This window comes from Mus caroli, chromosome 13 (genome assembly GCF_900094665.2).
Source record: "Mus caroli chromosome 13, CAROLI_EIJ_v1.1, whole genome shotgun sequence".
In the NCBI taxonomy this organism is placed as follows: Eukaryota; Metazoa; Chordata; class Mammalia; order Rodentia; family Muridae; genus Mus; species Mus caroli.
Genome location: NC_034582.1, coordinates 40,270,036 through 40,280,263, shown reverse-complemented (window position 1 = coordinate 40,280,263; position 10,228 = coordinate 40,270,036). Strand labels below are relative to the sequence as shown.

Here is a 10,228-nt window from a genome sequence, read left to right as displayed (position 1 = left end):
AAGATGTAGAACTCTCAGCTCCTCCTGTACCATGCCTGCCTTGCTCCCGCCTTGATGATCATGGACTGAACCTCTGAACCTGTAAGCCAGCCCCATTTAAATGTTCTCTTTCTAAGAAGAGTTCTTGATCATGGCGTCTATGCACAACAATGAAAACCCTAACTAAGACAGCTTTTAAAGACTTTTTATGGAAAGATTTTGTTTTGTGTTGCTTATATATGCTATAAACAAGTAAACAAATCAAACCTCTTTCATGTGTAGAATCCAATTCTTCGGGGATATATATATATATATATATACACACACATTCATAGTGGTTAATTTCCATGCTTTTAAATTAAGAGTGACCAAGCCTACTTGGGTGAGTGGTTGCCTATCATGGGCAAAGCCGTGATAAGTTAGATCGCTATCATTGCATAACATCAGGTGTGTGGAACCAGCACCCAGGAAGTGGGGGCAAGAAGAGATCATTCTTAGCTATATCACAAGTTCAAGGGCAGCCTAGGATACATGAAGCCCTGTTTTAAAAAGAAATTGAATACGGATAGTTTCTAAAAGAATGTTCCAGGGCTTGCTTAGACAGCGCATATACTAAAATTGGAACTACAGAAAAAATTAGCATGGCCCCTGTACAAGGAGGACATGCAAATTCATGAGGTGTTCCATATTTTTCTGAAAAGAAAGCTGGCTTTGCCTATTTCTTATTTAAAAAAAAAAAAAACAAAACAAAAAAAAACCCAACTTGATGTAAAAGAAAATGTTCCCAGAGCTGGAAAGATGGCTCAGCAGTTAAGAGCATCTGATGCTTCTCCACAGAACCATGGTTCAGTTCCCATATGGGGCTCACAACTGTCTGTAACCTCAGCCCCAGGGCACCCCAAAGCCCTCTCTGGCCCATGAGGACTCTACGTGCACACTGGCACACAGACAGCCATGCAGGCAAACGCCCAGAGACATAAAATTAAAAGAACGTTGCACTCTCGTCTCTGGAATATATTCCCGAGGCATCTGACTTTTTAAACATTATTTTGCTATTGTATATGTATTGTCTATGTCTGTCTGTGCAGTACATGCATGCCTGGTGCCTGCAGAGGCCAAAAGGCATCAAATCCCCTAGAACGGGGGATAGTAGTGAGCACCGTATGGCTGCAGGGAATCGAGCCCAGGTCCTTTGAAAGAGCAGCCTGTGCTCTTGACCACTGACCATTTTTTAACCCCAGTTGAATACTTTTTGATGTACGTGTGAAAGCAATGACTGCCACATCATGGAAGCTGCCTAACCTCGTGATAGTTAAAGGAATGTTGACTTCAGTGATAACAAAATTTAAAAACTGACCAGGTTCACTAGGCCCCTCCCTGCCTAAGTTACTGTGCATGTATCTGTATGTGTGTGCGTGCATCCATTCATGAGTGTGTGTGTGTGCGTGTGTGTGTGTGCATTTGTGTGTGTGTGTACATACATCTGTCTGTGTGTGCGTGTATGCGTCTGTGCATGTGTGTGTATGTGCGTGTCTTGTGTGTGTACGCGCGCGCGTGTGTGTGTGTGTGTGTGTGTGTGTGTGTGTGTGTGTGTTGTTTTGTGAATGGATGCTGACACGTAATTACCCTCAGGAATAAGGTGTTTTAGGAGAAATGGCCTTGAAGCTGTAATTGGGCTGTAAACTGGGAGTGAAAGGATTAGAAAAAAAGCACCTTTACAGATAAAACAGCATAACGGAGCCTTGAAGCCTTGGAGAGGAGCTTCCTTGTGGGTGAGCATAAGAGATGCGGGGGGGGGGGGGGGGGGGGGGGCGGGGGGGCGGGCAGAAGAGAAAGCACCTTCAAAGAAATCCCTAGAACAAAGAAAATACCCAACTTTTATAACCTTTGCGGGAACGGGAAGCTTCGCGTCACGTGACTTCGTTCAACCTAGACAAGAAGGAAACATGGAAGAGCCGGGTACTGTTTAGGGCTGTAACTTGAAAGATGCTTAACTCAGTGCTAGAGAGGGCGCTGCAGTGGGCGTGGCCTGATGCCCTCCAGGCTGTGGGGATGACTCTTAGGAGTGATCACTGTCTTAGGGTGCAGTGTACTAACAAGTGTGTTTTCCTTGTTAGTGTTCTGTGTCGGAATTTTGTTGTGCAGCCCAGGTTGGCCTTCCTAGTGCTGGGATTAGATCCAGCCTCTTTACAAGAACAATAATTCCATTCATAAAGGGGAGACCCTCATGACCAACCCTATCTAAAAGCTCCCGTTGTCGGTCTTAAATCATGACCACGGGATTTAAGACCTAATGTGAATTTTAGAGAAACACAAGCATCCAAGCCAGATTTTTCGTGCTTTGATATCACAGAAATCAATACCTCCGTCCAAGCAGCCACCAACAATATGAGAGAGATGAGGATATTTTAGATCAGAGTCACATGAGTAGAGAATCTGAGTACACTGGGAAGAGCCCAGAACGGGATTTGTTGGTGAGCAGGAAGAAGTAGGACAGGGGATACAGAGAGAGATCAGGGATGATGCGCAGATGAAGATGTCGAGAACTCATTTAAATTACATTAATTAGGGCTGGAGAGATGGCTCAGCAGTTAAGAGCACTGACTGTTCTTCCAGAGGTCCTAAGTTCAAATCCCAGCAACCACATGGTACCTTACAACCATAGGTAATGAGATCTGGCGCCCTCTTCTGGTGTGTCTGAAGACAGCAACAGTGTACTTACATATAATAAATAAATAAATCTTTAAAAATAAATAAATAAATTACCTTAATTAAAGGGCTGAGTCACGGTGAAAACCATAAAGAGAGGTTTAATCAACACATCAGAAAAAGAGCCAGTAACCCTAAATATATCTGTGGGGTACTGTTATGAGCTCTGGATTTAAACAGAGGAATTGAGGCAGGGGCAAGAAGTCTGTGTGATGCAACAGCTCTATACAAGGTCCTGCCTACCTTTATGTGAGCTTGAATCTTGCAAGGTAGCCAAGTAAATTGTTAATCTGTTCATCTCTGCCATCGCCCAAGGAGACTAATCTGGTTTCTCTAAGACGATCTGCTCCAAGGTGTAACTTCTACATCACAGATACTTGCTCTCACGGTGGTAGTGGTCTGTCTGATCTGCAAGGATTCGCTCGTCCTGGGATCCAGAGTGACTGACTTATCTGTCTGTGTGCTTCCGGCCTCAAAGGTCCCCTTCACTAAGACAGGTGAGGGAGTCAAACACTGGTAGAGTGAGTTACAAGCCTGTGCAGAGTCACTTGGGGATCAGAGCCAAAGCAAAGGCAGACACAAAATGAAAGCAAGAAGTGCCAGGCTTTGAGTTACCTTGTGGGCCCGAGTGAGGAAACCACGCCCTCTACTGCCTGCCCACACCGCTCGGTGTTCCCAGTGTCAGATGAGCAATGTCAAGAAATCATGTGTGTACAAAGGCATACTTCAGGGTCTGCTGCAGAGACACCGAAACCAAGACCAGTCCCTAAGTGGCATTTGAACTAAAGGAGGGGGGGCAGGAGACTTGATTGGCATCATCTTTCATGACATTTAACATTTTCTGATACTTTGTGTAAACTGAATTACCTTTTCAGTTGGAACCAATATCTCCTAGGAAAAGACACTTGTGCGCCTTCCTTTGGCTGAATATGGAAACAATGAGCCCCAAGGAATTAGAATTTCCTGTGCTTGGTGGACTAAGGGAAAGGCACCGGCAGGAAGAGGTATTTGCCTCTCCGAAAATGACCTTACAAAGTTCTGACAGCTTACCAGACCATCTCAAGGGACAGTCTGGAACCCAGACAATGATGGGAAGAAACCTTAGCTAGGTGTCCCTCTGCCTTCTTTTTAAACCTAAATCACATGTCAAGATGGACTGGGGTGGGGTTATTTCACCTTTTTTTATATTTTCTTTTTTCCAGTGTAGTCACACTATATAAACATCTCTCTCTGTCTCTCTCTCTCTCCATGTTTGTGTCTGTCTGTCTCTGTGTGTATTTCTGTCTCTCTGTCTGTCTCTCTATCTCTGTCTCAGACAGGGATTCGTATTAAGTAATAAGGGATCCCAGGCTGACTCTGACTTTGATCGCACAGAGATCCTCCAGCCTCTGCCTCCCAGATACTGGGATTAAAGGTATGTGCCAACACACCAGCTTATTTATTTGTGTCTTTAGGTGTTGCACTGAGGACGGGTGACTGAGTCTAGCTTGTTAAGGCTACCAGCACCCAGGCTCTGAATAGGAACTCTGGTGACAATTTCCATCTTGAATGTGCCTGCCCAGGTATAATATTGACTCTTGCATGGCTGAATCTTTCTAGGAACTACTCAAGATTCCACTGGTATGGAATTTCCCAATCAAGTCAACGTTCCATCAATATTCCATAAATATTAGTTTCTGGATGCAAGTATAAAACATCAATAGAAGATAGTCTAGGGAGATGGCCCAGCTGTTAAAAACACTTGTTCTTTCTGAGGACCTGGATTCAGTTCCCAGCACCCACATAGCCGCTCCTAACCATCAGAGGCTCCAATTCCAGGGGATCCAGTGCCCTCTTTTGGCTTCTACAAGTACCAGGCATGTGCATAATATAATATACACGTAGGCAAGACAGCATTCATTAAAGTAAAATAAGTCTTTTAAATTTTTAAACAGTCAATAGAAAAATCAGATGTGGTTTTCACATGCCTGGGATCCACACACGCAGAAAGATCTCAAGTTCAAACCCAACCTGATCTACAGAGGGAGACCCTGTCTTAAAAATAAAATAAATGGGGGCTGGTGAGATGGCTCAGTGGGTAAGAGCACCCGACTGCTCTTCCGAAGGTCCAGAGTTCAGATCCCGGCAACCACATGGTGGCTCACAACCATCCGCAACAAGATCTGACTCCCTCTTCTGGAGTGTCTGGGGACAGCTACAGTGTACTTACATATATTAATAAAATAAATCTTTAAAAAAATAATAAATAAAATAAAATAAATGGCAAGGCAGTGATGGCAAACACCTTTAATCCCAACACTCGTGAGTTCACGACCCAGCCTGCTTTATAGAGCAGGTTCCAGGAAAGCCAAGGCTACACAGAGAAACCCTGCCCTGAAAAAAACAAAAAATAAAATAAAATAATAAATAAAATAAAACCAAACAAACAGCAGGAGTAAAAGCATAGAGGAAGACAAACATGAGTGTGCAACTGTAGATATGGGGTGAGTATATATGTGAGAGTCTGTGAGCCTGGGAGTGTGGATGGTCTATAAATATGTCTGCATATGTTTGAGTATGTGCATACTAAGGAGAGTAAGAGAGTCCCATCAAGTTGTTTGCCATTAGGCAAAGCTAAGAATAGCCCCAGTGGAACTGGAGAATACATTCTGAATTCTGGAATGTTTTGTCAAATGCCTAAAGGCAATAGGGCCACACCCATCCTTAGTTATTCACGAGGATAACAAGTTATGTGTACTTATCTGGCGCAGGACTTTGGTCTGGGGACGTTATGTTACTGGTCAGACAGGAGTCTGCTTTCAGAGTTTGCAGGTGGGGGTGAAGGGAGGCGAGATGACACTTGGTCACTGTTTGAATTAGAAGGGTATGAGGTGTTTGTGAGAGAGAATAATGAGACTGACCAAGTCTGGACTACCATGCCTTTCAGAGGAAGTGACCTCCAGGCTGACCCCGTAGGACAAATCTGGGTAAGGAGAAAGAGTGCATTCTGAGCTGCCTGCAGACTTATGTTACCAGAGGAGTTTCTATGAAGAGCCTGGGTGCTGGTAGCCTTAACAAACGAGACTCTCAGTCACTGGTCCTTGGTGCAATCGCCATCCCAGCAGGCCACGGGAACTTCACCCTCCTTGGCCTTTTCTCCTGCAGTTTGTCCCCAGTTCACTTTCCCACATGGAGGCCATATATTCAATTTTGGTTTTTGCCAGCTCCAGGAAAACTTTAACATCCCCTACTCTGTGTGACTCCAGTGTCCCTAGTACATCATAGGTCCTTATTAAATGCACATCAGATATTAACAAATACACCTAACCATGATACTCAGTAACTTTTTCTTTTCTTTTCTTTCTTTTGTTTTGTTTTGTTTTTCGAGACAGGGTTTCTCTGTATAGCTCTGGCTGTCCTGGAACTCACTTTGTAGACCAGGCTGGCCTCGAACTCAGAAATCCGCCTGCCTCTGCCTCCCGAGTGCTGGGATTAAAGGCGTGCGCCACCACGCCCGGCTTCTTTCTTTCTTTTCTTTCTTTTTTTTTTTTTTTACAAGTTCAACCTACCTTCATATTCTGACTTGGATGTTGTTTACTGCACACACTGGTCGAAGAAAGGCTCAGCTACTCAAAGGCTTTGAGGGAAGAAACCAAGGTATCTAAATCTCAAAGGCTGAGTTCCTTCAGAGAAATCGCTCTGGGGCAGCAGTTCAAATAAACTCTCCCTAATGTTTCCTGAGAACTCTCCAGGGGCACTTACGTTTTTCTAGTTGGGTAATTAAGAAATAGTTACATCCTCCAGAGACTATCCGAACGCCCTAGATAATTTCTCCAATTTTGATTTAGCGAAAGGGTGAAATAACTACGCCATAACGTTTTTTGGTTCCTGCCTGTTAGCTTCAAACTAAGTAATGGCTTAAGCACATCTCCTGCGTTGCTGTAGAAGCTTCCGTATGTCAGCTCCTACTTCTCGTCTTCCCCTCCCAGTAGCTTTAATTATCAATAGTGCAGACAATGTTATGGGTGTATTTATTCACTGAACATAAATGAAATCCAAAGAAAAAGAAGCATACAAAACAAAAGTATGCTTTGTTACCCAGTTTATACCGGAAATCGGGAAAGAGAAGCTTAGGAGATTCTGGGGTGCACGAGTGTTTTATCTGCAGCGCTTATGTCTTAAAAGATGCTCCTAGCTAATCCTGAATGCAAACCGAGCATCCGTTCTGTGGGTGGATTAGCATTCGCATAATTTATCTTTGAATTTTTTTTAAAAAAATCCGTGACTAATTTTAAGAGTAACTTCTACACAGTTCTAAACACTTAGGAGAGTTTACTACAGGCCAATGCATTTATCTTCAGGTAGGTAAAAAATTTATATCTCCGAAACTTCCCAGTGATGGTATTTTTGTGCCTGTTTTACAAATGATGAAACGGTCAGAGTGGCTGAGTGATGGACTCACCTGCGACCTCATAAGCTCATGGGTGATCAAGACATTCAAATGGATTTCCAATGGAAATCCAAACTGACTTTTCTCCAAACTCCCTCCACCACCGTATTGCTCCCCCACCCCACGCCCCTCGGTGAGGGAGGCGTGGCTATAGGCGGAGCATGCGGTTTCTTGGTTGTGTCCTGGAAGAACTGGAAGCAGAAAGGAATGCTACCATTCCGTTGGCTTTTTCCTCCGCCCTTTTCAGCCCTTGAGATGATGGCGAGAAACCCAGGCTGGGGACCCATTTCTGGTTTGTTGGTTTGTCTATTTTGGGTGGTTGTTGGTTGGTTGCTTTTTTTTTTAATTCTTTTAAAAGTAATTTTTATTTTTATGTATATGAGTGTTTTGCTTGCATGCATCTAGGTACAATATGTGCGTGCAGTGCCCACAGTGGCCAGAGGAGTACACTGGAGCTACAGATGATGGTGATGGTGATGTGTGAACTGAACCAGGATCCTCTGTAAGAACAACAAATGCTCTTAACTGCTGAGGCCCTGTCTGCTCCCATTTTGAGACAAGATTTCATGTAGCCCAGGCTTGCATCAAGTGTGATATAAATTGGAGAATGACCTTGAACTTCCCCATTCTCCTGTCTCCACTTTCCAAGTGCTGACATTAAGGTATGCACTACCATACCTGGCTCATACATTTTCAATAGGAAGTGTATACAATGAGCAATAAGTTGAAATATACATAATATATATTATACATATAATATATACATGTTACATACTACATGTATATATTATATATAATATATAAATATATACATATATATGTGTGTGTGTGTGTGTGTGTGTATGTAGCAATGGAAATCCAGTGTGAACATTTCTACCTCCATGACAGACTAAGATTCTCATTGCTTTCCCTAGAGCATCTCTGTACATTGACACAAATGCTCCAGGAGAATGCTAAACAGTGCTGTGTCTATTTCATCAGAGACTAAGCGAGCACTGACAGGGAAAGGTTAGCAGGCAACCGCTGGCATCAGAGGAAGCAGCAGCTTTGTTAAACAAGGTAATCCCTCCAAGATAGCCTCAAGAGAGCCCCCTTCCACCTCCTTCTCTTCTTTGTAGATTCCAACAAATTAGACTTTTCAAATATACTAGATCACAACAGAATTGAATCTGATAAAGGACACACAACAGATTTTTAAGAAGTTACATTATCTGACATTAACTTTTTATCACTTTTTTAAAAAAAAAAATCTGTTTAAGGGCTGTCAAGATAGCTTGGCAGGAAGCTGCAACATGCTGAGTTCTCTATATCAAACATCTAAAGGACTCTGGCTGAACTAAGCACAGGGGAATTCTTTGGGAAGTATAAGGCCCTCCCTTGTGAGGACTGATGAGAAGGTTGGCCTCAGATAGGAGCAATCCAAGGGTTATCTGTGGTAGCAAACACTTGCAATCTTGCACTCCAGAAGCTGAGGCAGGAGAATCAAGAGTTCAATGTCAACTGGAGCTGCATAGTGAGACCCTTTCTTAGAAAGAGAGAGAGAGAGAGAGAGAGAGAGAGAGAGAGAGAGAGAGAGAAATCCAGCTAACTCATTCTTGGCTGTGTTTTGAATCTCAATGAAGGACTGTGATATAAGGAAGTAGATAAGGAAGTAGATAAGGAAATGGGAGGTTTATGAACCCTGGAAAAGGCAGGACACGCACACCAAAGTGAAGGAGCCTACCACAAATGAAGTCCTTAGAGAAGATGCCAAGTAAAGCTTGAGTCCAGGAAAGAGGGAAGGCACATTTTTCCTGCATCCTCTCCACTGAGGAGGTTCCCTACTCCCAGGCCCAAAGCCCAGGCTCCTATGATCCTATTCATCTATATTAGAAGTTAAGCAGGTATATCTAGGGGCTGGATAGATGTCTCTGTGCTTAAGAGTACTTACTGCTCTTCCAAAAGACTCTCAGATTCAGTTCCCAGCACTCACATTGGGTGGCTTACTACCGTCTCCAGAGGACCCATTGCCTTCTTTTGGCTTCCAAGGGGTACCGGCACACATGGGGTATATGCACACGTATGTGCATACACGCAGGCTCACACACACACACCCATACACACACACTTTTTCAAGCTTATAAAATAAATAAACCAGTATATTTGGGGGGGCGTACCCCTTGGGTTTCCAAATATTGACAGAAACCTCCACAGTCCGTTTTCTCTCTGAGAGAGACCTGGGTGCACAGTTTGTCAGTTGTAGTCCATAGCTGCCTGGGTTGGATTTAAACTGAGTAATCTGGATTGGGGACATCTATCATCAAGCCAAATTCCTTCTCATGTGCATAAAATTCAGTTAAGCCCTTAATGATGCCTGGTGGCTTTTTTATCATGCCTGCTTCTGTGTCTTTATTTAGTCTGATGGATTTGCGACTGATTGGTTTCAGTGCCTAGGGCTCTTGACTCAAGGATATCTTACACTCTTGTGGGGACACCGAGGGCCTTGGGTAGCATCTCTGAGACAATGCTATCAGAGGGCTGTCTGTTGACCAAGGGCACTTCCACCTAGAGGCTAAGAGATTCGCAGGTCAGGAAACTGCATGAAGGGACAGGGTGGCAGGGTAACCTTGAGTCTCTGGGCAGAGGACTCTACCATAGGCCCAGTTAAGAAACACATCCTTCCGTTCACTTCAGTCCATCTCCTCCCCACGTCAGACTCAGAGAGGCTACAGCAGATAAGAAAGAAGAGCAAAAATGAAAGCTAACTCTAGTCCTGCCTCATCTCTCTCTCCGTGGAGAGGCCAGTGAGACTGGCGAGGCCCAAGCCTAGAGAGAGGGAGAAACTAGGATGGGTCTCTAAGGTGGAATAGGTTCTGTATACATACATGCAAATATACATACATACATATATACATACATACATACATACATACATATATACATACATACATATATACATACATACATATATACATACATACATACATATATACATACATACATATATACATACATACATACACATATACATACATACATATATACATACATACATACATGCAAATATACATACATGCAAATATACATACATACATATATACATACATACATATATACATACATACATATATA

At 43.3% G+C, this 10,228-nt stretch overlaps 1 non-coding gene across 1 annotated transcript; it reads left to right on the top strand.

The window, feature by feature from the left end:
* The first annotated feature begins 569 nt into the window (after window positions 1-569).
* On the top strand, window positions 570-672 carry LOC115029188. Its single transcript, XR_003834742.1, has one exon. It is a non-coding gene; the product is annotated as a U6 spliceosomal RNA (small nuclear RNA).
* The last annotated feature ends 9,556 nt before the right edge of the window (window positions 673-10,228 follow it).